Here is a 24,674-nt window from a genome sequence, read left to right on the forward strand (position 1 = left end):
TGGCACTGTAAAGTGTGACGTTACTGTTACTCTGACCACCAGCGTATGAGTCTCTGGGCTGATTCCTGACGTAAATGGGTTGGTACAGCACTAAACTTCGCATTGAGGTAGTACAAGGAAAAACAATAAGAGAATGTAGAATGAAGTGTTACAGAGAAAGTGCAGAGCAGGTAGGCAATAAGGTCATGACGATGCATAGACAGTAGCGGAGTGCTAGTATAACTCTATTATAGTGCCTCTGCCTATAAGGAGTTTGTATGTTCTCCCTGTGACCATGTGGGTTTCCTCCAAATTTTGAAAGACATACAGATTAGGATTAATGAGTAGAGGGCATGCAATGTTGGCATTGGAAACATAGTGAAACTTGTGGGCTGCCAGACACTACCCTTGCTGATTTAACTTGATGCAAAATGATGCATTTCACTGCATGTTTTCGTGTACATGTGACAAATAAAGCCAACCTTCAAAAAGATGTAAGGTTAAGATCTTTAAACCTTTTGTGAGGTCAAGAATCCATTTTAGTCTGATAACGATGAGATAGAAGCTGACCTTGAGCTTGGTAGTACATACTTTTAGGCTTTTACCTCTTCTGCCAAATGGGAGAGTGTAGTGAAGAAGGCATTTGACACGCTCGTCTTCAGAATCAGGCTTTTTAATCACTAACATATATCATGAAGTTTGTTAATTCTGATGAAGGGTCTCTGCCCAAAATGGCAACTGTACTCGTTTCCATAGATGCTGCCTGGCCTGTTGAGTTCCTCCTGCATTTTGTGTGTGTTTCACGAAGCTTGCTGTGCAATGCATAAAAGACAATATAAATAACAGTAAGAATTTTAAAAGTAGTGCAATGTGAAGAGTGAGGTAGTTTTCATAGGTTCATGAACTATTAGGAAACTTAATGGTAGAGGGGAAGAAGCTGCTCCTGAATCAAGTTGCCAGCTGAAGTGGTGAATATGGGTTCGATTTCAACGTTTAAGAGAAGCTTGGATTTTCTCTGAGTTGGACAATCAACATCAGGGGTGCGCAAAAAGAGCTACCTGTTAATCAGGACGGTGATTGAGATTTTAAAGTTTTTAGTTTCAGGGCAGTTTCTGTAACTTGAGGAGTGACCAATCAGTAAGAGGGATTCAAGTGCAAGCGGAGCGGCCATTCCTTAGAGTGGGCCAGTCTTTAGAGTGGCTTTGGCTCATTAGGCTCGGGTGAGGTAAAGTATCTCATAAATTAATCTCTCCCTGTTCTTATTTATTCATTCCTCATCTGTTAGGGTATAGTAGTTTAGTGAGAATGGCTCCAGGGGCAGTATTTTGTACTGTGCATGGGATGTGGGAAGTCTAGGAGATCTCCAGACTCCCAGATAAACACATCTGCATCAGGTGCACCGAGCTGCAGCTCCTGAGGGAATGCATTAAGGAACTGGAGCCACAGCTCAACCTTCAATTCATACGGGAGAATGAGGAGGTGATAGACAGGAGATACAGGGAGGTAGTCACCCCTACATTGTAGGAGACAGTTAACTGAGTGAGTGTGAGGAGGAGGAGGAGGAGGGGAAATGCACAGTCAGGGCAGAGTACACCTGTGGTCATTCCCTTCAATAACAATTATACAACTTCAGATATTATTGAGCGGGACGACCTACCTGGGAGAGCCACAGCAACCAGGTCTCTGGTGCTGTGGCTCAGAAGAGCACAGAGGTGAAGAGAACTGCAGTGTTGATATGAGATTCCACAGTCAGAGGAACAGAGACGAGGTATCTGGGCGTGATAGAGACACCCGGATGCTATGTTGCCTCCCTGGTGCCAGGATCAAGGGCGTCTCGGATAGGGTCTCAAGGGCAAGGGCGAGCTGCCAGAAGTCTTGGTAAATATTGGCACCAACAACATTGGTAGACAAAGTGAGGAGGTCCTGAAGCGAGATTTTAGGGAGCTAGGTAGAAAGTTGAGAAACAGGACCTCCAGGATAGTAATCTCTGGATTACTGCCCGTGCCACTTGCCAGTGAGGGTAAGAATATGATGATTTGGCAGGGGAATGCATGGTTGAAGAGTTGGTGCAGGGGGGTAGGGCTTCAGATTTATGGATCATTGGGAGCTCTTGCACAAGTCGTACCTTCCCCAGAAAAGGAAGGTTACACCTGAACTTGAGGGAGTCCAATATGCTTGCAGCCAGGTTGGCTAGAGTTGTTCGGGCGGACTTAAACTAATCTGGCAGGAGGGTGGGAACTGGGGTGACAGTGCTGAAAATGAGGTCATTGGTTTACAACAGAGGCAGTGTGAAGTGAGACTCCTAGCAAGGAGAGGCTGATGATAGGTTAAAATTGCAGTCAACAGGATGAGCTGCAATGTAAAAGGCAGACAAAATTGAAAAGGGTGAATACAGGACTGGAGGTGAAAGCGCACAGTATGTGGAATAAGGTGGATGAACTTGTATCACAATTACAGATTGGCAAGTATAATGTTGTAGGTATCACTGAATCAGGGCTGAAAGAAGATTATGGCTGAGAGATTAATGTCCAGGGATACATCTTGTATCAAAAGGGCAGGTGGGATGGCAGAGGGCGTGTCGTTGCTCTTTTGGTAAAAAATGAAGTCAAATCATGAGAAAGAGATGGCATAGGGTCAGAAGGTGTTGAATCATAGTGGATAGAGCTAAGCAACTGCAAGAGTGAAAAAAGACCCTGATGGGAGTTGTAAACAGACGCCCAAACAGTAATAAGGATGTGGTCTACAAATTGCAATGCAAAATAGAAAATGCATGCCAAAAGGGCAATGTTATAGTAGTCATGGGAGATTTCAATATACAGGTGGATTGGGAAAGTTAGGTTGGTGCTGGATTCCAAGAGGGCAAATTCTAAACTAGCTATGAGATGGCTTTTTAGAGCAGCTTTTGGTTGAGCCCACTACAGGATCAGCTATTCTGGATTTGGTGTTGTGCATTGAACAGGAAGTGATAGAGAGCTTAAGATAAAAGAACCCTGAGGGGAAAGTGATCATAATATGATCAAATTCACCCTGAAATCTGATAAGGAGAAGCTAAAGTCAGATGTATCAGTATTGCAGTGGAATAAAGATAATTACAGAGGCATGAGAGACGAGTTGGCCAGAATTGATTGGAAAAGAACACTGGCAGGGATGATGGCAGAGCAGCAATGGCTGGAATTTCTGGAAGCAATTCAGAAGGCACAGGATATATACATCCCAAAGAGGAAGAAATATTCTAAAGAAAAGGTGACACAACCATGGCTAACAAGAGAAGACAAAGCCAACATAAAAGCCCAAGAGAGGGCATATAATAGAGTAAAAATTAGAGGGAAACTAGAGGATTGGGAAGCTTTTAAAAACCAACAGAAGGCAACTAAAACAGTAACAAAGAAAAAGAAGGAATATGAAGGTAAGTCGGCCAATAATATTAAAGAGGATACCAAAAATTTCTTCAGATACATAAAGTTTAAAAGAGAGGTGAATGTGGATATTGGTCTACTGGAAATCTATGCTGGAGAGGTGGTAATGGAGGACAATAAAATAGGCAGGCAAACAGAACAGATATTTTGCATCAGTCTTCACTGTGGAAGACACTAGCAGTATGTTGGAAGTTCAAGAGTGTCAAGGACCAGAAGTGTGTGAAGTTGCCATTACTAGGGAGAAAGTTCTTGGGAAACTGAAAGGTCTGAAAGTAGATAGGTCACTTGGACCAGATGGCCTACACCACAGGGCTGTGAAAGAGGTGGCTGAAGAGATTGCAGAGGCATTAGAAATGATCTTTCAAGAATCGCTAGATTCTGGAATGGTTCTAGAAAATTGGAAAACTGCAAATGTCACTCCACTCTTCTAGAAGGGAGGGAGGCAGAAGAAAAGAAATTATAGGCCAGTTAGTCTGACAGTGGTTGGGAAGATGTTGGAGTCAATCATTAATGATGTGATTTTATGTACTTGGAGGCACATGATAAAATAGACCACAGTCAGTATGGTTTCCTCAAGGGAAAATCTTGCTTGAGAAATCTGTTGGAATTCTTTGAGGAAATAACAAGCAGGATAGACAAAGGAGACAAAGTCAGTCGATGATGTGTACTTGGATATTCAGAAGGCCTTTGATAAGGTCCCACACATGAGGCTACTTAACAGGATACGAGCCCATGGTATTACAGGAAAGATTCTAAGATGGATAAAGCAGTGGCTATTTGGCAGGAGGCAAAGAGTGGGAATACAGGAAGCCTTTTCTAGTTGGCGGGCGGTAACTATTGGTGTTCCATGGGAGACGATGTTGGGTCCAATACATTTTATGTTATACATCAATGATTTGAATGATGGAATTGATGACTTTGTTGCAGAGTTTGCAGACAATACTGAGATAGGTGGAGGGGCAGGTGGTTTTGAGGAAGGAAAACGTTACAGAAGGACTTAGATTGGGAGAATGGGCAAAGAAGTGGCAGATGGGATACAGTGTCGGGAAGTGTATGATCATGCACTTTGGTAGAAGAAATGAAAGGGTATACATTTTCTAAATTGAGAGAAAATTCAAAAATCTGCAGCACAGAAAGACTTGCGAGTCCTCGTGCAGGATTCTCTGAAGGTTAATTTGCAGGTTGAGTCTGTGGTGAAGGAGGCAAATGCAATGTTAGCATTCATTTCAAGAGGACTAGAATATAAACGCAAGGATGTAATGTTGAGACTTTATACTCACTTGGAGTATTGAGAGCTGTTTTGGCCCCTTATCTAAGAAAGGATGTGCTGAAACTGGAGCAGGATCAAAGGAGGTTCACAAAAATGATTCCAGGATTGAATGGCTTGTCATATGAAGAGCATTTGATGGCTCTGGGCTTGTATTCACTAGAATTCAGAAGAATGACGGGTGACCTAATTGAAATCTATCGAATGGTGAAAGGCCTTGATAGAGTGACTGTGGAGAGGATGTTTCCTATGGTGGGAGAGTCTAAGGCCAGAGGTCACAGCCTCAGAATAGAGGAGGTTCCTTTTAGAATGGAGAAAAGGGGCAATTTTTTTAGCTAGAGAGTGGCGAGTCTGCGTAATTCGTTGCCACGGGCAGCTGTGGAGGCCAAGTTTTTAATGTATATTTAAGGCAGAAGTTGATAGAATCTTGATTAGTCAGAGCATGAAGGGATACAGGAAGAAGGCAGGAGATTGGGGCTGAGAGGAAAATGGATCAACCATGATGAAATGGCAGAACAGACTCAATGAGCCAGAAGGCCTAATTCTGCTCCTGTATCTTATGGTCCTATGACCTTATTGATGGGAGGGTATGGAGGGCTATGTTCCAGGTGTAGGTTGATGGGTCCAGTCAGAATAACAGTCCAGCATGGACTAGGTGGGCTGAAGGGGCTGTTTCTTCGATGCAGTGCTGTATAACTTTATGACCCCTCGGTCTCCTACATTTCAGGGAATTAGCTCCGGCCTATCCAGCCTCTCCTTAACCCTAGTCATCTAGCTCCCATAACATCCTTGTTCAGCTCCACAGAGCATCAGGGATGCCACAACAAAACAAAATCTCAGAACCGAGGAGTGACGCAGAAATGAACTGTTTAAAAGAAAAAGCTCATGGAAAGGCTGTAATAGCCTCCTATTATGGCCAGTAAGCAGTTAGGAGATCTCCAGATGATACATGAAGGTGCATTTGAGAACTTGTAAGGTCAAATATTAAACTAGGAGAATAGCGTACAGTTTTGGTCACCATGTTACAGGAAAGATGTTATCACACTGGAACGAGTTATGAAAGGATTCACAAGGATGTGGCAAGAGTTGGAGGCCTGAGTTACAAGGGGAGATTACATGAACTAGGACTTTATTCCCTGGGACATAGGAGATCGAGGAGTAACCTGATCGAGACAGGGTGAAAACAAATTGTCTTTTGCCAGCCACAGGGTGCTAAAAACAAAAGGGCGCAGGTCAGAGGCGAGGGATTTAAAAGATTAAAGATTAGCTTTATTTATTACATCAAAACCTGTGTTGTTTGCATCAAATCAAAGATTGTGCTGGGGGCAGCCTGTAAGTGTTGCCACACTTGCAACACCAGCATGGCAAGCCTATGACTCACTAACCCTAACCGTACATCTTTGGACTGTGGGAGGAAACCAGAGCACCCAGAGGAAACCCCCACACTCACGGGGAGAACATGCAAATTGCTTACAGCCAGCGGTGAGAATTGAAACCCCTGATCACAGGCACTGTAAAGCGTATGCTAACCGGTGCCCCTCCGAACATCGGAGGCAGCTCCTTCATACAAAGTGTTTGCGTACTTGGAACGAGCTGTCAGGAACAGGGGTTGGAGATGGGTAAGATCAGCAACATTTAAAATCCATCTGGACAAGTACATGGACATGAGAGGTTTAGAGGGCTATGGGATAAGTGTGGGCAGACGGAATGCATTCCCTAAGCAATATAATCAGCAGAGAGGAGTTGGGCTAAGGGCCTCTTCCCATGCCATATCACTCTATTCCACTGTGTGGCCAGATGCTGTTCTAACTCCACATACAAGTTTGCAGGTGACACCGCCGTAGTCGGCCAAATTTGAAATAACGCTAAGTCAGTACAGGAAGGAGATAGTGGCATGGTATCAAGACAATTACCTTCCCTCAATGACAGTGAAACAAAAGAGCTGGTCATTGACTTCAGGAAGTGGGGAGGGGAGAGAGGGGGGGTTGGTGGTGATGCAAATACTCCTGTTTATATCAACAGTGCTGAGGTCAAGAATGCTGAGAGCTTCATGTTCCTCAGAGTGCACATCACCAATAGCCTGTCCTGGTCTAATCATGTAGATTCCATGGCCAAGAAAGCTCAAAACACCCCTAGTTCCTTCAGAGAATAGAGTCATGGAAAAGTACAGTTCAGAAATAGGCCCTTTGGCCCATCTAATCCATTCTGAACCATTTAAACTGCCTCCTCCCATCGATCTGCACCAGGACCATACCCCTCCATACCTCTACCATCAAGGCACCCATCCAAACTTCTCTTAAATGTTGAAATTGAGCTTGCATGCATCACTTGAGCTGGCAGTACTGAATGAAGAAGTTTCCCCTCATGTTTCCCTTAAACATTTCACCTTTCACTTTTAACCTATAACCTCCAGTTGTAGTCACACCCAACAACTTTCCTGCAGGCAGATGACCAAAACTGTACACAATACTTCAAATTAGGCCTCACCAATGTCTTATATGATTTCAGCATAACATCCCATCTTCTGTACTCAATATTCTGATTTATGGCCAATGTGCCAAAAGCTTTCTTTACGACCCTATCAACCTTTCAATGAATTATGGACCTCTATTCCCTTTGTTCACCGCATTCCTCAGTGCCCTACCATTCACTGTGTAAGACATACCCCAGTTGGTCCTACCAAAGTGCAATACTCACACTTGTTTGCATTAAATTTCATCTTCCATTCTTCAGCCCATATTTCTAGTTGGACCAGCAAGCTCTGATAAGTCTTCCTCGCTCTCCACTGTATCCCTAATCTTAGTGTCATCTGCAATTTTGTTGATACAGTTAAACACATCATCCAGATCACTGACATAGATGACAAACAACAACAGAACCAGCACCGATCCCTGCAACACTCCACTAGTCACAGGCCTCCAGTCAGAGAGGCAGCCATCTACAACCACTCTCTGGCTTTTCCCACAAAACCAGTGTCTAATCCAATTTACTACCTCATCTTGAATGCCAAGTGGCTGAAACCTTGACCAATCTCCCGTGCGGGACCTAGTCAAGTGCCTTTCTAAAGTTCATCTAGGCAACATCCACTGCCTTGCCTTCATCAACTTCATCAAAGAATAAAGAAATTCGCCAGTGACCTCACCAATCTTTACTGAAAGCATTCAGTCTGTAGGCCTAATGGCTTGGTACGGTAACTGCTCTGCTTGTGACCGTGAGAAGCAGACAGTCATGGAGATGGAAACCAAATCCCCTCCATGGATTCTGTTTACACTTCTCACTGTGTCAGTAAAGCAGCCAGCATAATCAAAGACCCCACGCACCACGAATATTCTCCCTTCCATCCTCTCTCCACCTGGCAGAAAATATAGAAATCTGAAAACATAGCACCAGACTCAAGGACAGTTTCTATTCCACAGTTATAACTACCGTGTTGTGACCTTGCACCTTATTGTCTACCTGCACTCCACTTTCTCTGTAGCTGTAACTTTCCCCTGTACCTCCTCAATAGGCTGATGTGATGAAATGAACTGTATGGATGGTACACAAAACAATCTTCCACTCTACCTCAGTACATGTGACAATAATAAACAAATTGACCAGGAATGTTTGCTTCCATTTGGCACCATTTCAGGAAACCTTACCCCGTACCCCGCAATGCCCAGCTCAATCCCTACACTCCATCCTACCAAAAAAGCCTCCCAAGGGCTACTTACTGTGTATGTCCCCTTTACATTTGACTTTCTAATGTAAAACACCTCACACTTACATAGAACATAGTACAGCACAGCGCTGTACAGAACGTTGGGCCGACCCTTTATCCTTGCCAGCATTGATCTTTGCAGAACACTACTGGTCACAAACCTCCAGTGAGAATAACATCCCTCCACCACTTCACTCTGTCTTCCAGGGTCAAGCCTATTTTGAATTCCGTCTACCAAGTTTCCATTGAATTCCATGTGCGTTAATCGTTCAGATCAGTCTAGCATGAGGGACCTGGCAGGAAGGTTTACTAAAGTCCACGTAGACAACATCCATTGCCCTACCTTCATTAGTCACCACTGTCACCTCCCCAAATTATCTCAATCAAGTTGTGAAGACATATAGTTGCTCTCACCAGAATACGGAACAGAAAAAGAGAGAAGGGAGGAGAAGAGAGAAGTTACTTGAATTTGGAGAAATGGATGTTCATGCCATCAGGTTGGAGGCTCTAGTTACTCTAACCCCCTTCCCTCCTCCTCACCTGCCCATCATGCCCCTCTAGTCCTCCTCCTCCTCCTCCTCTCTTTTCTTACATTGCCCACTCTCCTCTCCTATCAGATTCCTTTTGTTTCAGTCCATTACTGCTGCCACCTATCCTCTCCTAGCTTCTCACTCCATTCCCACTACCCCACCCACCATTCCCCTCACCCAGTCTCACGCCACCTGACTGCTTGTACTCTCCACACCCCGCCGCCCCCTACCTTCTTATTCTGGCTCCTGCCCCCTTCCTTTCCAGTCCTGAGGAAGGGTCTTGGCCCGAAATATCAACTGTTTATTCCCCTACATAGATGGCACCTGACCTGCTGAGTTCCTCCAGCGTTTTGCATGTGGGCTCAACCTTCAACCTTCCTTAAAACCTCCTTGTTTAATTGTCCTCTTCATGATCAGCTGATGTTCTGCTTGCTGGACTGCAGTCTGATGGTGCATCTTGGGAGTTTCATTACAACAAAGGTGCGGTATTACCTCAACTCAATGATTGGAACTCGTCCATTATAACCTCAAGCACTTGCACAATAAGTTTTATCAGGGGGAAAAAAAACAAGCCAGACAGTCTGCCATGGAGAATCTCAGCCCCGAAGCCTCCACATCCCACAGCCTACCTCAGCAAGCAGCCAGGCAGATGCCGAGTCCTGGCAGAAGGCTCTCTCGTGAGCGGTGTGTAGACAGACCGCAGCCTAGACAAAGGCAATGCCGATCAACAGAGGCAGCTTGGCTGCCAAGGACCGCTGATGGATTGAGCGTGGCCTTTCCAAAAGCAACAGCCTCGCATTACAATGATTAACCAAAAGGCAGGATGATCCCTCCCCACTGAAACCACGTCCAGCTTGGAGCTGGCAGAACATCAAGCACTGAGCCAAGGAACCCGGGCCAAAGAGTCCGCAGAGCTCTGCACGTAAACCATCTGATTAGAACCCAGCCAGTGAGTCAGAAACAGCACCCAATCCTCTGTCACAGCCAAGAATGCAACCTGTTGTTCTATCTATAACCAAACGCCTCAACCTGTAACCCCATTCCGAGACTTTTTTTTATAGGCATCCATTAGTCTCATGAGACCATGGATTTGCGCCTTGGAAGGTTTCCAGGGCGAGGTTGTATGGAACACTAGCAGTTGTCCATGCTGCAAGTCTCTCCTCTCCACGCCTCCGATGTTGTCCAAGGGAAGGGCACTAGGGCCGATACAATTTGGCGCCGGTGTCATCACAGAGCAATGTGTGGTTAAGTGCCTTGCTCAAGGACACAACACGCTGCCTCAGCTGAGGCTCGAACTAGCGACCTTCAGATCACCAGACCGACGCCTTAACCACTTGGCCACGCGCCAACTCCGAGACTTATTCTATCTAAAACCCCCATCACCTCAAGCTGTAACGCCATTCCCTGAGAATGGCCTAGTTTGGGAACACCAATGCCTTTGAGCAGAAAATCCTATAAAAGATCGTGGATTCGGCCCAGGACATCACGGGTAAAGTCCTCCCAACCATGAAATGGTGCCGTAGAGAAACAGCATCCATCATCAAAGATCCTCACCACCCAGGCCATGCTCTTTTCTCGCTGCTGCCATCAGGTAGAAGGTACAGGTGCCTCAGGACTCACACCACCAGGTTCAAGAACAGTTACTATCCCTCAACTATTGGGCTCTTGAACAAAAGGGGATAACTACACTCACTTAAGGACTCTTTTATCTTGTTATTTCATGCTTGTTATTTATTGCTATTTATTTATATCTGCACTTGCAGTTTGTTGTCCATTGTTTACAGTTACTGTTCGATAGATTTGCTAAGCATGCCCGCAGAAAAAAAATCTCAGGGTTGTATGTGGTGTCATGTACGTACTCTGATAATAAATTTTACTTTGAACTTTTGAACTTTGAGATCTGGTGTTCTATCTGTAACCCCCAATCACCTTCACCTATCACCTTTGAACTAGTCCCCTTTCCCCTCTCTCACCTCTCTATTCTGGTGTAATCCCCCTTCCTTTCCAGTCCGAGAAAGGGTCTTGGCCCGAAACGTCAACTGTTTATTCACTTCCGTAGTTTCCACCTGAGCTGCTGAGTTGCTCCAGCATTTTGTGTGTGTACCTCAACTTGTAACCCCACTCCCCAAGTTCTGTAATCAGAAACACATCTATTAGTCCCCAACCTGTAATCCCACTCACAGTGACCTGTTCTGTCTCTAATCACAAGTACATCAATTAGTTCTTGACCTATAACCTCGTTCCCACAGACCTTTTATTCCATCTGAAACCCCCCCAAACACCTCAATATGTATCCTTGCTTTCAGAGGTCTAGTGTTAACCTGCACCCAGCGGTAACTTTCTCACCAACTGATTTTGCAGAACATTTTTGACACTGTGCAGAAGATGGCACTGCTGTGTAATGATTAGCATAATGCTTTAAGCACCAATGACCAGTGTTCAACTCCTTCCACTGTGTGTAAGGAGATTATACGATCTCCCTGTGACCACCTGGGCTTCCTCCAGGTGCTCCAGCTTCCTCCCACATTCCGAAGATTTACTCTGTGGGTTAGTGTCAGTAAGTTGTAAGCATGCTGCGACATTTGCGGGTTGCCCCCGGCACATCCTCGGACTGTGTCGGTCGCTGACGCAAATGATGCATTTCACATGAGACACATTGCAAATCTGTAATCTTTTAATCAGACAGTGCAAGGTTCAGGGTCACTGAGACAGAGCCGAGAGACAGGAGGAGCTCGCTCTGTAACCTTCCCTGCCTCCGCCGTTCAAGCTCTCATCCAGATTCTAAAATGTGAGGAGCCTCTGCCCCCAACACTGCCTCAGGCGCTCCAAGTTTCAAGCCCTGGCTGGAGGGAAAATGTTCTTCCTCAGTTAATATATCAGAGGATCCCTCCTGGGGCTAGCATGCAAGTGACATCACAAAGGCGGCACAGCAGCACGTCTATTTTCGATGAAGTTTGCTTAGATTTGGCATGTCACCAAAAACTTTGACAATTTGCTGTTGTTCAGTATGAACCAGATGGGCCAAATGGCCTGTTTCGGTGCTGTAGTCCTCTATGCACAGTACAGAGTGTCCTAGTTGGTTGTATCATGGCCTGGTGTGGAAACGTCAATGCCCAAGAACAAAAAAAGACAACAGAAAGTGATGGTTTCGGTTCAGTCCATCACAGGCAAAGGCCTCCCCATCACTGAGCACGCGTACAAGCAGTGCTACCACAAGAAAGCAGCGTCCATCATCAAAGCTCCCCACCTTCCAGGCCAGGCTCTCTTCTTGCTGCAGCCATCAGGAAGGAGGTACAGGAGCTTTAGATCCGCCACCATCAGGTTCAGGAACAGTTATTACCCTTCAACCTGAATCAACATGGATAACTTCACTTCTAGTGGTTAACCACTACTCTAAACTGATTCTACAACCTAAAGACTCATTTTCAAGGACTCTTTACAACTTATGCTCTCAGTATTATCAATTTTATTTGCACATTTGTCTTCTTTGCACATTGGTTGTTCGTCAGTCTTTATTTATGTATAGCTTTCTGTAGATTCTACTGTATCTTATTATTTTCCTGTAAATGCCTGCAGGATCTCATGGCAACATTTACGTACTTTGATAATAAAATTACTTTGAACCTCCTACTCTCATCTTAAGCCTTTGCCCATGGGGTACCACTGTTTAAAAAAGGATGTATGCATAAGGAAAGTAACAACAGGCTGGTTAGCTTAACATCTGAAGCCAGAAAAATGCTTGCAGTTATCATTAGGGAAAAAACAGCCAGACATCTAGCTAGTAGTAGTTCAATCAGGCAGACAAAACATGGATGCATGAAGAGTAGCTCTTGTTTGACAAACTTACTGGAGTTCTTTGAGGATCTTATGAGGGCAGTGGAGAGAGGGAAAATGGGGGATGTTGTGTACTTGGATTTCCAGAAGGCATTTGATAAGGTGCCACGTATGACTTAACCATAAGATAAAGATGCATGGAGTTGGGGAATAATCAATAGAGGATTGATTAACCAATAGCAGACATAAAGGGGTGCTTCTCTGGTTGGCAGTCAATGGTAAACAGAGTGCTGCAAAGACTTGGAAGAGGGGACCGAGTGTAGCGCATCCAAGTTTGTAGACGATACTAAACTGAGTGAAAAAGCACATCGTGGAAGGGATATAGAGCATCTGCAAAGAGATATAAATAGGTTAAGTGAGTGGGCAGGGGTCAGGCAGATGGCGTACAATGTTAGTAAATGCAAGGTCATTCACTTTGGAAGGAAGAATGGAAGAAACAATTATTATTCATATGATGAGCATGCTGTTGTGCAGCAACACCTGGGAGTGCTCGTGCATGAATCGCGAAAGGTTGGTTTGCAGGTATTACTGGTTATCAAGGTGGCAAATGAAATACTACTTTCACTACTAGAGGGAGTGGGAGTTTAAGAGCAAGAAGGTTATTCTGCAACTGTACGGGGTATTGGTGAGGATATACCTGGAATACTGTATGCAGTGTCGGGCTCCTTACTTGAGGAAAGATATACTGGCTTTGGAGCTGTGCAGAGGATTTCACCAGATTGATTCCAGAAATGAGGGAGTTAGCCTATGAGAGAGATAGAGCTTCCTGGGAATATACACAGTGGAATTCAGAAGAATGAGAGGGGATCTTATAGAAACATACAAAATTATGAAAGGGATAAAGAAGATTGAGGCAGGAAATTTATTTCCACTGGTAGGTGAGACTAGAATGAGGGGATATTGCCTCAAGATTCAGGGGAATTGAGTTAGGATGGAGAAACTGCTTTTCTCAGAGTGGTGAATTGGTAGAATTCTCTGCCCAGGGAAACAGTAAAGGCTACCTTGTTAAACAGATGTAAGGCATAAAGAGATTTTTGCACAACGGCAATTGAGGGTTATTGAGAAAAGGCAGGTTGGTGGATCTGAGTCCACGGTCAGATCAGCTATGATTTTATTAAGTGAAGGAGCAGGCTCGATGGGCAAGTTGGCCAATTCCTGCTCCTGTTTCTTATATTCTTTATGAGGTAATCCTACTAACCATGCTCCTCATAATTCTTCTGGAGGCTAAAGGAACTCAGCGCATCCCACTGACCCTCACCAATTTTTATCAAATCATCACAGAAAATATTTGGATGCATCACAGCTTGGTGCGGCAACTGATCTGCCCTAGACCACAGGAAACCGCAGGGAGTTTTGGACGAAGCTCGGCACGTCATGGATGTGCCCCCTTCCATGAACTCTGTCGACAATTCTTGCTGTCTTAGTAAAGCAGCCAGTATAATCAAAGACCCATCTACACTGGACCTTTCCCCATCTTCTCCCCTCTCCCATCGGGCAGAAGATACACAAGACTGAAAGCACACACCACCAGGCTCAAGGACAGCTTCTATCCTAAGATTATTGAATGGTCCCCTGGAACATTAAGATGGATGTCTGACCTCACAATCTATCTCATTAAGGCCTTGCACCTTATTGTCTGTCTGCACTTCCTCTGTAACTCAGTAATTCAGGGAGTAGATGGGTGGACACCGAGAGAGGTTAAGAGAGAAGGAAGTCAGTGCAGGGTCCCCCTGTGGCCATTCCTCTCAGCAACAGGTTTACCCCTTTAGATACCGCTGTGGGGGGTGGCCGATCTGAGCAAGGCAGCAGCAGCCAGAACAATAGCACTGTGGTCGGCTCAGAGCCTCAGAAGGGAAGGGTGCGGTCAGGCAGAACAATAGTTATAGGGGACTCGATAGTTAGCGGAACAGATAGGAGATTCTGCAGCAGCCAAAGAGACACCATTTTAGGGAGTTTATGAGGAAGGATAGGCAGATGATAGAACAAAGAAGCACTCAGCCAGATAGTTTGAGATGCATCTATTTTAATACAAAGAGTATCATGAGCAAGGCGGATGTACTTAGAGCATGGATCAATACAAGGAACTATGATGCTGTGGCCGTTACAGAGACTTGGATGTCTTAGGGGCAGGAATGGCTGCTGACTGTGCCAGGCTTTAGGTGTTTCAAAAGGGACAGGGAGAGAGGCAAAAAAGGTGGGAGAGTGGCATTGCTAATCGGGGATAGTATCACGGCTGCAGAAAAGGAGGAAGTCATGGAGGGACTGTCTGCTGAGTCATTGTGGATGAAAGTAAGAACAGAAAGGGGGCAATAACTCTACTGAGGAGCAGATAGGGAGGCAGGTTCTAGAACAATAATAGGATTGTTGGGATGCGTGATTTTAACTTTCCTAATATTGACTGGCATCTCCTTAGAGAAAGGAGTTTAGATGGGGTGGAGTTTGTAAGGTGTGTTCAGGAAGGTTTCTTGACGCAATATGTAGATAAGCTAACTAAAGGAGAGGCTGTACTTGATTTGGTATTGGGAAATTAACCTGGTCAGGTGTCAGATCTCTTGGTGGGAGGGCATTTTGGAGGTAGTGATTACAATGCTATCTCATTTATCCTAGCGCTGGAGAGGGAGAGGAGCAGAATATTTGGGAAAACATTTAATTGGGGTTGGGGGCAATATGATGCTATTAGGCAGGAATGTAGGAACATAAATTGGGAGCAGATGTTCTCAGAGAAATGCACAGCGGAAATGTGGCATTTGCATGGCATTCTGCATAGATATATTCCATTGAGGCAGGGAAAGGAAGGCAGGGAAAGGATGGCAGGGTAAAAGAACCATGGTGTACAAAGGATGTAGAAAATCTAGTTAAGAAAAGCTTATGAAAGTTTCAAGAAACTCGGTACTGTTAGAGCTCTAGAAAATTGCAAGGGTGTCCGGAAGCTCAAGAATGAAATTAGGAGAGCTGGAAGGGGCCATGAAAAGGCCTTGACGAGCAGAATCAAGGCAAACCCCAAGGCATTCTACAAGTATGTGAAGAGCAAGAGGATGAGTCATGTGAGAATAGGACTAATCAGGTACGACAGTGGAAACGTGAGAAGCCGGAGGAGTTAGCGGAGGTACTCAATGAATACTTTGCTTCAGTATTCACCAGAGAAAAGGACCTTGGCAATTGTGGGGATGACTTAAAGTAGACTTAAATGATGTGCTGGAGATTTTGCAAGGTATTAAGTTAGCTAAGTCGCCAGGACCGGACGAGATGTACTCCAGACTACTGTGGAAAGCAAGGAAGGAGATTACTGAGCCTCTGGCAATGATCTTTGCATCTTCAATAGGGATGGGAGAAGATTGGAAGGTTGCAAATGTTGTTCCCTTGTTCAAGAAAGGGAGTAAAGGTAACTCAGGAAATTATAGACCAGTGAGTCTTACCTCAGTGGTGGGCAAGTTGTTGGAGAAGATCCTGAGAAGCAGGATTTATGAGTATTTAGAGAGACATAATCTGATCAGGGATAGTCAGCATGGCTTTGTCAACGGCAGGTCACGCCTTATGAACCTGATTGAATTCTTTGAAGATGTAACAAAACATATTGATGAAGGTAGAGCAGTGGATGTAGTGTATATGGATTTCAGTAAGGCATTTGATAAGGTTCCCCATGCAAGGCTCATTCAGAAAGTAAGGAGGCATGGGATCGAAGGACACCTCACTTTGTGGAACCAGAATTGGCTTGCCCACAGAAGGTAAAGGGTTGTTGTAGATGGTTCATATTCTACATGGGGGTCAGTGACCAGTGGTGTTCCACAGGGATCTGTTCTGGGACCCCTCCTCTTTGTGATATCTATAAATGACCTGGATGAGGAAATAGAAGGGTGGGTTAGTAAGCTGATGACACAAAAGTTGGGGGTGTTGTGTATAGTCTGGAGGGTTGTCAGAGGTAACAGAGGGATATCGATAGGATGCAGAACTGGGCTGAGAAGTGACAGATGGAGTTCAACCCAGGTAAGTGTGAAGTGGTTCATTTCGGTACGTAGACGATCAGCAAGATCTTAGGGTCCATGTCTACAGGACATTCAAAGCTGCATTACAACCTAGTCTGGTGGCTCCTATATACAGGATTGTAAAAGGCTGCAGAAGTTTGTAAACTCAGCCAGCTCCATCATCGCAAAACCCTCCCTTATCATTGAGGACATCTTCAAAAGACAGTGAGTCAGGAAGGCAGCATCCATCATTAAGGACCCTCACCACCCAATACATGCCCCCCTCTCATTACTACAATCATGGAGGAGCGACAGGAGCCTGACGACCTACACTCAACATATTCGGAAGAACTTTTTCCTGTCTGTCTTCACATTTCTGAATGGTCTGTGAAAACATGAAATCTTTTTTTGTTTTGCACAGCTTATTTTGTAATTAAATTAATTTTCTGCCTTCGCACTGAACTGCTACTGCAAAATAACAAATTTCAATTCTGGCATGCAAAATGTTTTCCACAGTTCTTCAGTACATGTGACAATGATAAACTAATTTACAGTTTTGTACTCTTCTGTCAGGCTCCTCTTCTCCAAGGAAAAGAAACACAGCCTGTCCAGTATCTCCTCATAAATGAAACAGTCAATACACCAAGCACCCCACTGCCGAATCCCCCCCCCCACCCCCACAGGACATGCAAGCTCAGAATCCGAACTAGCTTTATTATCACTGTCTTATATAGATTATAGAACATGGAATTGTACAGCACAGTACCGGCCCTTCAGACTACGATGTCATGCCAACCTTTTAACCTGCTCTAAGATCATCTAAACCTTTTCTCCAACATAACCTTCCATTTTTCTTTCATCTATATGCTTATCTAAGAGTCTCTTAAATGTCCCCAATGTACCTGCCTCTACCTCCACCCCTGGCAGTGCATTCCACACACTACCACTCTGTATAAAAAAACACTACCCCTGATAGCCCCCCACACTTTCCTCCAATCACCTTGAAATTATGTCCCCTCCAACTAGCCATTGCCACCCCGGTCTCTGGCTGTTCACTTGATCTATGCCTCTTATCATCTTGTACACCTCTACCAAATAACCTCTCGTCCTCCCTCTTGCTAAAGAGAAAAATCCTAATTCACTCATAAGACACGGTCTCTAATCTGGGCAGCATCCTCTTCACCCTCTCTAAAGCTTACACATCCTTCCTATAAAGAGTGACTAGAACTGAACACAATCCTCCAAGTGTGGTCTAACCAGGGTTTTATAGATCTGCAGCATATGACATGGAACTTGTTGTTTTTTGACAGCAGTACAAAAACGTAATTACAAAATAAGTAAATAACTAAATAGTGCAAAAAAAAAACAGGGAATAATGAAGTATTGTTCATGGACTGTTCAGGAATTTTATGGAGAGGGGAAGAAGCTGCTCCTGAATTATGGTGTATAGGTCTTCAGGACTGCAATCTGGAGAGGAGACATTCTCTGTTCATCGACAGATGGGTCTTCACTGAGCTCAGGGATTACTCTGGATAGCGACAGGGGGTGGAATTGAACCTGTGTCCCTGGAGATGTGAAGCAGGAGCTCTAACCACAGCACCACCAAGCCTTCCTTTCCCTCCTCTCTCTTGTCCCTGCAGCTCTACATCTGACCTGGTGTGAGATTTCAGAACCAGGATCAGGTTTAACAAACTTCATGACATACGTTAACTTCGCTGCAGCAGTAGAATGCAATACTGTACATGATAATAGAGCGAAAAAGAAAACTGGACTATAGGTAAGCATATACATTAAATAGTTAAATTAAATAAGTAGTACAAAATCAGGTTTATTATTGCTGACATATGCCATGAACTTGGTTGCTTTGTGGCAAGAGTAAGCGCAATATATAAAATGTTATAAATTACTATAAAAATATATCGTCCATTCAGAAATCTGATGGTGGAGAGGAAGAAGCTGTAGCTGAAACACTGAGTGCGTGGCTTCAGATTCCCGTACGTCCCTTCTGACGGTAGTAATGGGAAGAGGACACGTCCTGGAGGTGGCTGGCCCTAATGATGGGTGCAGACGTTTCGAGGCATCACCTGCTGAAGATGTATAGCACATGGACAGGCCGTTCAGCCCACAAGATGAAGCTGAACTAATTGAGGCAGCATAGTATCGCAGTGGTTATTATAATGTTATTACATGGGTTCAATTCTACCATTCTCTGTGAGGACATTGTATATTCTCCTCGTGAGCACATAGGTTTGCTCTAAATTCTCTGGTTTGCTCCCACACTATGAAGACGCATGGGTTGGGATTAGTAAGCTGTGGGTCTGCTTTGTTGGTGCCCGAAGCATGCTGACACTTGTGGGCTGCCCCCAGCACATCCTTGGACTGTGTTGGTCATTGATACAAGTGATACATTTCACTGTATGTTCCGATGTACATGTGACAAATGAAGCTAATCTTTAGTAATCAATGCGCTACTAAACTCATTACTTCTGTGTAAACAGCACACACAAAATGCTGGAAGTCTTGACCAATGCACATAAAATGCTGGAGGAACTCAGCAGGTCAGGTAGCACCTATGGAGAGAAATAAACAGTAGATTTTCCTAGCCATGACCCGTCATCTAGACTGCTTATTCCCCACCATAGGTGCTGCCTGACCTGCTGAGTTCCTCCAGCAGTTTAAGTGCGTTGGTCAAGATTTCCAGCATCTGCAAAATCTCTTTGTTTACTTGAGCAACACACAAAATGCTGGAGGAACTCAGCAGATCAGGCAGCTCCTATGGAAAGGATAAACAGTCGGCTTTAGGAGCCAGGACCCTTCATCGGGACAGGAAAGGAAGAAAACAGAATAGGGTGGTGGGGTGAGGGGAAGGGACAGCAGAGATCACAGAGGGGGAGCAGTGAGAGTCTCACTAAACTCCCAAAGAGAAGATTTGTGTTAATCTTATGCTTACACAATGTCCATATCCCTCCGTTCCCTGAACACTCCTCTGCCAATCTAAGAGCCTCTTAAGTGAGTTTGTCACATCTGCTTTCACCACTACCCCAGGCAGCACATTCCAGACAGACAGCACCCTGCATAAAAGAAAACTTGCCTGCACATCTCTTTTCGACTTACCTCCCCACCTCACCTTAAATGCATGCCCTCTGCATGCATTATTTGAATGTTGGTGTATCTACCAGACTAACACTGCTGGTGGCACTGGCGTTGATGCCAGACGTTGCGTGAGCCAGGGTTGCCGCTGGTGCTGGCTACATGAGTCAGGGAGCGCAGTGGAAAGGTTTGGGTGCTCTCTGCAAGATACCTGCTCTGCCCACTCTCCTTTGGCCAGCACCATTGCAGCCTCCAATCACACAGCTCCTGTGCTGCAAAGGCCACGACACTCGAGCTGCCATTAGCTACTGTCAACCTCCTCCCACCACCTCACAGGCACTGAGCCCTTTGTGCAGAGGGCCGCCATCTTGGCCAAGACAAAGCCCCCAGCAAACTGAGCGGAGTGAGGGGACCAAGGGGTTCCCCACACTGGGGGGTCTCACCATGACTCAAAGCCCACCGCGTTGCAGATTTAGATTAATTTATTTATCACATGTACATGGAAACATACAGTGCAATGTGTCATTTGGGTTAACAACTAGCACACCCCAAAGATGGGTTGGGGCAGCCTGTTGTCACCGCACATTCTGACATCAACGTAGCATGCCTACAATGCTTGGCAGAACAACACAGAACACAACAAACAACAAAACAAGCTAAACAAGCCCCTTTCCTCCCTCCCACCTACCCACTAATCTTCAGTATCAATCCCCAGATTTGCTGATGGTGGGGCAGCAAAGTTCAGGCTTGGACCCTGGGCTTGCCGACTGACCAGCCCTCGTGCCACCTGCTTGCATGGACATCTGATCCCGGGATCCTGGGAGAACCTGACATCCATGGATGTCCTTCATCCCAACGTCCACGTCACTGGCCAAGAGTGGAGCGGAGGCCTGGTCTCCGGATGTCCTTCATCCCAATATCCATGGTTGCTGGTCTTCAAATACGGAGCAGAGGCCTAGATTCAGGATGTCGTCCATCACCCACCCACATGGTGATCAGTGACTGTGGCATGGAAGCTTGACCTGTCTCTCACTCCTCCACAGCACTGTCACTAACTCCCCGAAACCACCACTATCAATTTAAACCTTCAACATGAAGCAGGTACAGACACCTGAAGGCATACACTCAGCTTCAGGAACAGCAACAGCTTCTTCCCCCCTGCCATCCAATTTCTGAATGGACATTGAACCCATGAACACCACGTCACTACTCTTTTATTTCTGTTTTTGCACTACTAATTTAACTATTTGATGTACATATATATTTACTGTAATTCAGTTTTATTCTCTGTATTATCATGCATTTCGTTAAACTGCTGCTGCAAAGTTAACAAATTTCATGACGTATGCCAGTGATAATAAGCCTGATTCTGATTCTGGAAAAAAGTCTGAGCCATGATCTCAATGGAGGCGGCAGGTCAATACCATCTCCACTGGAACACAAAACGCTGAGTCACCTAATGCCATAACGGATTCACAGAGCTCAGAAACAGGTCCTTCGGCCCATCTCCTCCATGCTGACCAAGACTGATCAACTGGATTATTATACCAAAGCACAGTGGAAAATTCTGTCTTGCCTACCGTCCTTACAGATCAAATCATTACAACAGTGCATTGAGGGAGTGCAAGGTAAAAGAATAAGGAAGTGTTACAGTTCCAGAAGTGAAGCGAAGTGCAGGCAGTCAGTAAGGTGCAAGGGACATAACGAGGTAGATTGTGATCTCAGGATTCCTTCTCATCAGGTTAGGGCACCAGTGAATATTCTTATAACAGTGGGTTTGAAGCTTTCCATTAATGCCATCCTATACTATTAATCACCAAGCTTCTAAACCTGAATCTCTAACCCTCGCTCTGCAACTAGATCCTCAACTTCCTCATCTTCTCGTTACTACAAACAGAGAGGTGGTGTAGGAGCCTAAAGACCCACACTCAGTGATTCAGGAACAGCTTCTTCTCCTCTACCATCAGATTTCTGAACAATTCTTGAACACTACCTTATTATTTCTTTTTTTGCACTATTTATTGTGTAATTTAAAGTAATTTTATGTCCTCATACTGTACTGCTGCCACAAAAAAAAGTTCAAATGATATAAAACACTGATAACAAATCTGCTTCTGATTCCAGTACCCGAGGCAGGTCCGTACTCTCCTCTGCCTCAGCCATTCAAGTGCTCATATGATCGTATATCACAGAAGCTGGCCCTTCAACCCAACTGGTCCATGCTGACCAAGATGCCTAAGTTAAATGAGCTCTGTTTGCCCTGCGCTTGCCACATCTCTCCCTCAATCTTTCCAATCCGAGTACCTATCCAAATCAACACACACAAAATGCTGGAGGAACTCAGTTTCAGGCTGAGACCCTCCACCAGGATGGAAAGGAAGGGGGTAAGATGCCATACTTTAAATAAAGTGGGGGTGGAGGTGGGGAAGGAGGCTAGCTGGAAGCTGATAGGTGAAGCCAGGGGATGGGAAAGGCAGGCTGGAGAAGAAGGAATCTGATAGGAGAGGAGAGTGGACAATAGGGAAAGGGAAGAAGGAGACCCAGGGGAGGTGATAGGCAGGTAAGAAGAAAGGTATGAGGTAGGAATGGGGACTAGATGAAGCGAGAAGGGGAAGGGGAAAAAAATTACCGAAAGGAGAAATCAATGTTCATGCCATCAGGTTGGAGGCTACACATGATGGGCTGCTCTTCCAGCCTGAGAGTGGCCTCATCATGGCAGAAGAGGAGAGAACCCAGACCAACATGTTGAAATGGGAATAGGTGCAGGAATTATAAATGGTTGGCCACTAGGAAAAAAAGTTTTGTCAGATAGAGCAGAAGTGCTCAACAAAGTGGTCCCCCAGTTTATGACTGGTCTCACTGAGGTAGAAGAGGCCACATCAGTAGCATCAAACACAATGATGACCCCAACAGGTTCACAGGTGAAGTGTTGCCTCACCTGGAAGGACTGCTTGGAGACCTGAATGAAGATAAGAAAGGAGATGAATAGGCAAGTGTAGCATTTCAATCAGTTACAGGGATACGTGCCAGGAGGGATAAATGGACAAGGGAATCAGGGAGGGAGCGATCCTGCGGAAAGAGTGGAGAGGCAAAGATGTGCTCAGTGGTAAGATCTCACTGAAGATGGCAGAAGTTGCAGAGAATTATGTGTTGGATGTGGAGGCTCAAGGAGTGGTAGGTGACAATAGACAATAGGTGCAGAAGTAGGCCATTTGGCCCTTCGAGCCAGCATCCACCATTCACTGTGATCATGGCTGATCATCCACAATCAGTATCCAGTTCCTGCCTTATCCTCATAACCTTTGATTCCACTATCTTTAAGAGCTCTATCCATCTCTTTTTTGAAAGCAGCCAGAGACTTGGCCTCCACAGCCTTCTAGGGCAGAGCATTGCATATATCCGCCACACTCTGGGTGAAAAAGTTTTTCCTCAACTCCGTTCTAAATGGCCTACCCCTTATTCTTAAACTGTGGCCTCTGGTTCTGGACTCACCCATCAGCAGGAACATGCTTCCTGCCTCCAGCGTCTCCAATCCCTTAATAATCTTATATGTTTCAATAGGATCCCCTCTCAGCCTTCTAAATTCCAGAGTATACAAGCCCAGTCACTCCAATCTTTCGACATATGACAGTCCCGCCATCCCAGGAATTAACCTTGTGAACCTACGCTGCACTCCTTCAATAGCAAGAATGTCCTTCCTCAAATTTGGAGACCAAAACTGCACACAGTACTCCAGGTGTGGTCTCACCAGGGCCCTGTACAGCTGCAGAAGGACCTCTTTGCTCCTATACTCAATTTCCCTTGTTATGAAGGCCAGCATGCCATTAGCTTTCTTCACTGCCTGCTGTACTTGCATGCTTGCTTTCAGTGACTGATGTACAAGAACACCTAGATCTCGTTGTACTTCCCCTTTTCCTAACTTGACTACATTTAGATAATAATCTGCCTTCCCTTTCTTACCACCAAAGTGGATAACCTCACATTTATCCACATTAAACTGCATCTGCCATGCATCTGCCCACTCACCCAGCCTGTCCAAGTCACCCTGCATTCTCATAACATCCTCCTCACATTTCACACTGCCACCCAGCTTTGTGTCATCGGCAAATTTGCTAATGTTACTTTTAATTCCCTCATCTAAATCATTAACATATATTGTAAATAGCTGCAGTCCCAGCACTGAACCCTGCGGTACCCCACTGGTCACCGCCTGCCATTCCGAAAGGGACCCGTTAATTGCTACTCTTTGTTTTCTGTCAGCCAGCCAATTTTCAATCCATGTCAGTACTCTGCCCCCGATACCATGTGCCCTAATTGTGCCCACTAATCTCCTAAATGGGACTTTATCAAAGGCTTTCTGAAAGTCCAGGTACACTACATCCACTGGCTCTCCCTTGTCCATTTTCATAGTTACATCCTCAAAAAATTCCAGAAGATTAGTCAAGCATGATTTCCCCTTCGTAAATCCTGCTGACTCGGACCAATCCTGTTACTACTATCCAGATGTGTCGTAATTTCACCTTTTATAATTGACTCCAGCACCTTTCCCACCACCGACGTCAGGCTATTCCTTGTTTTCTCTCTTCCTCCCTTCTTGAAGAGAGGGACAACATTAGCCACCCTCCAATCCACAGGAACTAATCCTGAATCTATAGAACTTTGGAAAATGATTACCAATGCATCCACGATTTCTAAAGCCACCTCCTTAAGTACCTTGGGATACAGACCATCAGGTCTCAGGGACTTTTCAGCCTTCAGACCCAATAGCCTATCCAACACCATTTCCTGCCTAATATAAATTTCCTTCAATTCATCCATTACCCTAGGTCCTTTGGCCACCATTACATCTGGGAGATTGTTTGTGTCTTCCCTAGTGAAGACAGATCCAAAGTACCT

The 24,674-nt window shown here is 45.1% G+C and overlaps 1 protein-coding gene across 2 annotated transcripts in view; it reads right to left on the reverse strand.

The window, feature by feature from the left end:
- esr2a (estrogen receptor 2a) overlaps positions 1-24,674 on the reverse strand; it is a 254,930-nt gene that overhangs the window by 207,493 nt on the left and 22,763 nt on the right. Inside the window, exon 1 of one of the 2 annotated variants that reach the window (XM_072272229.1) lies at positions 9,522-9,592. The exons of the other annotated variant lie outside the window; for it this stretch is intronic. The gene's annotated coding sequence lies outside the window, so the exon portion shown is untranslated. Of the gene's footprint in view, positions 1-9,521; positions 9,593-24,674 lie in introns of those variants that run through there. 2 annotated transcript variants of the gene reach the window in all.

The sequence above is a fragment of the Mobula birostris genome, chromosome 1 (assembly GCF_030028105.1).
Source record: "Mobula birostris isolate sMobBir1 chromosome 1, sMobBir1.hap1, whole genome shotgun sequence".
Lineage (NCBI taxonomy): Eukaryota > Metazoa > Chordata > Chondrichthyes > Myliobatiformes > Myliobatidae > Mobula > Mobula birostris.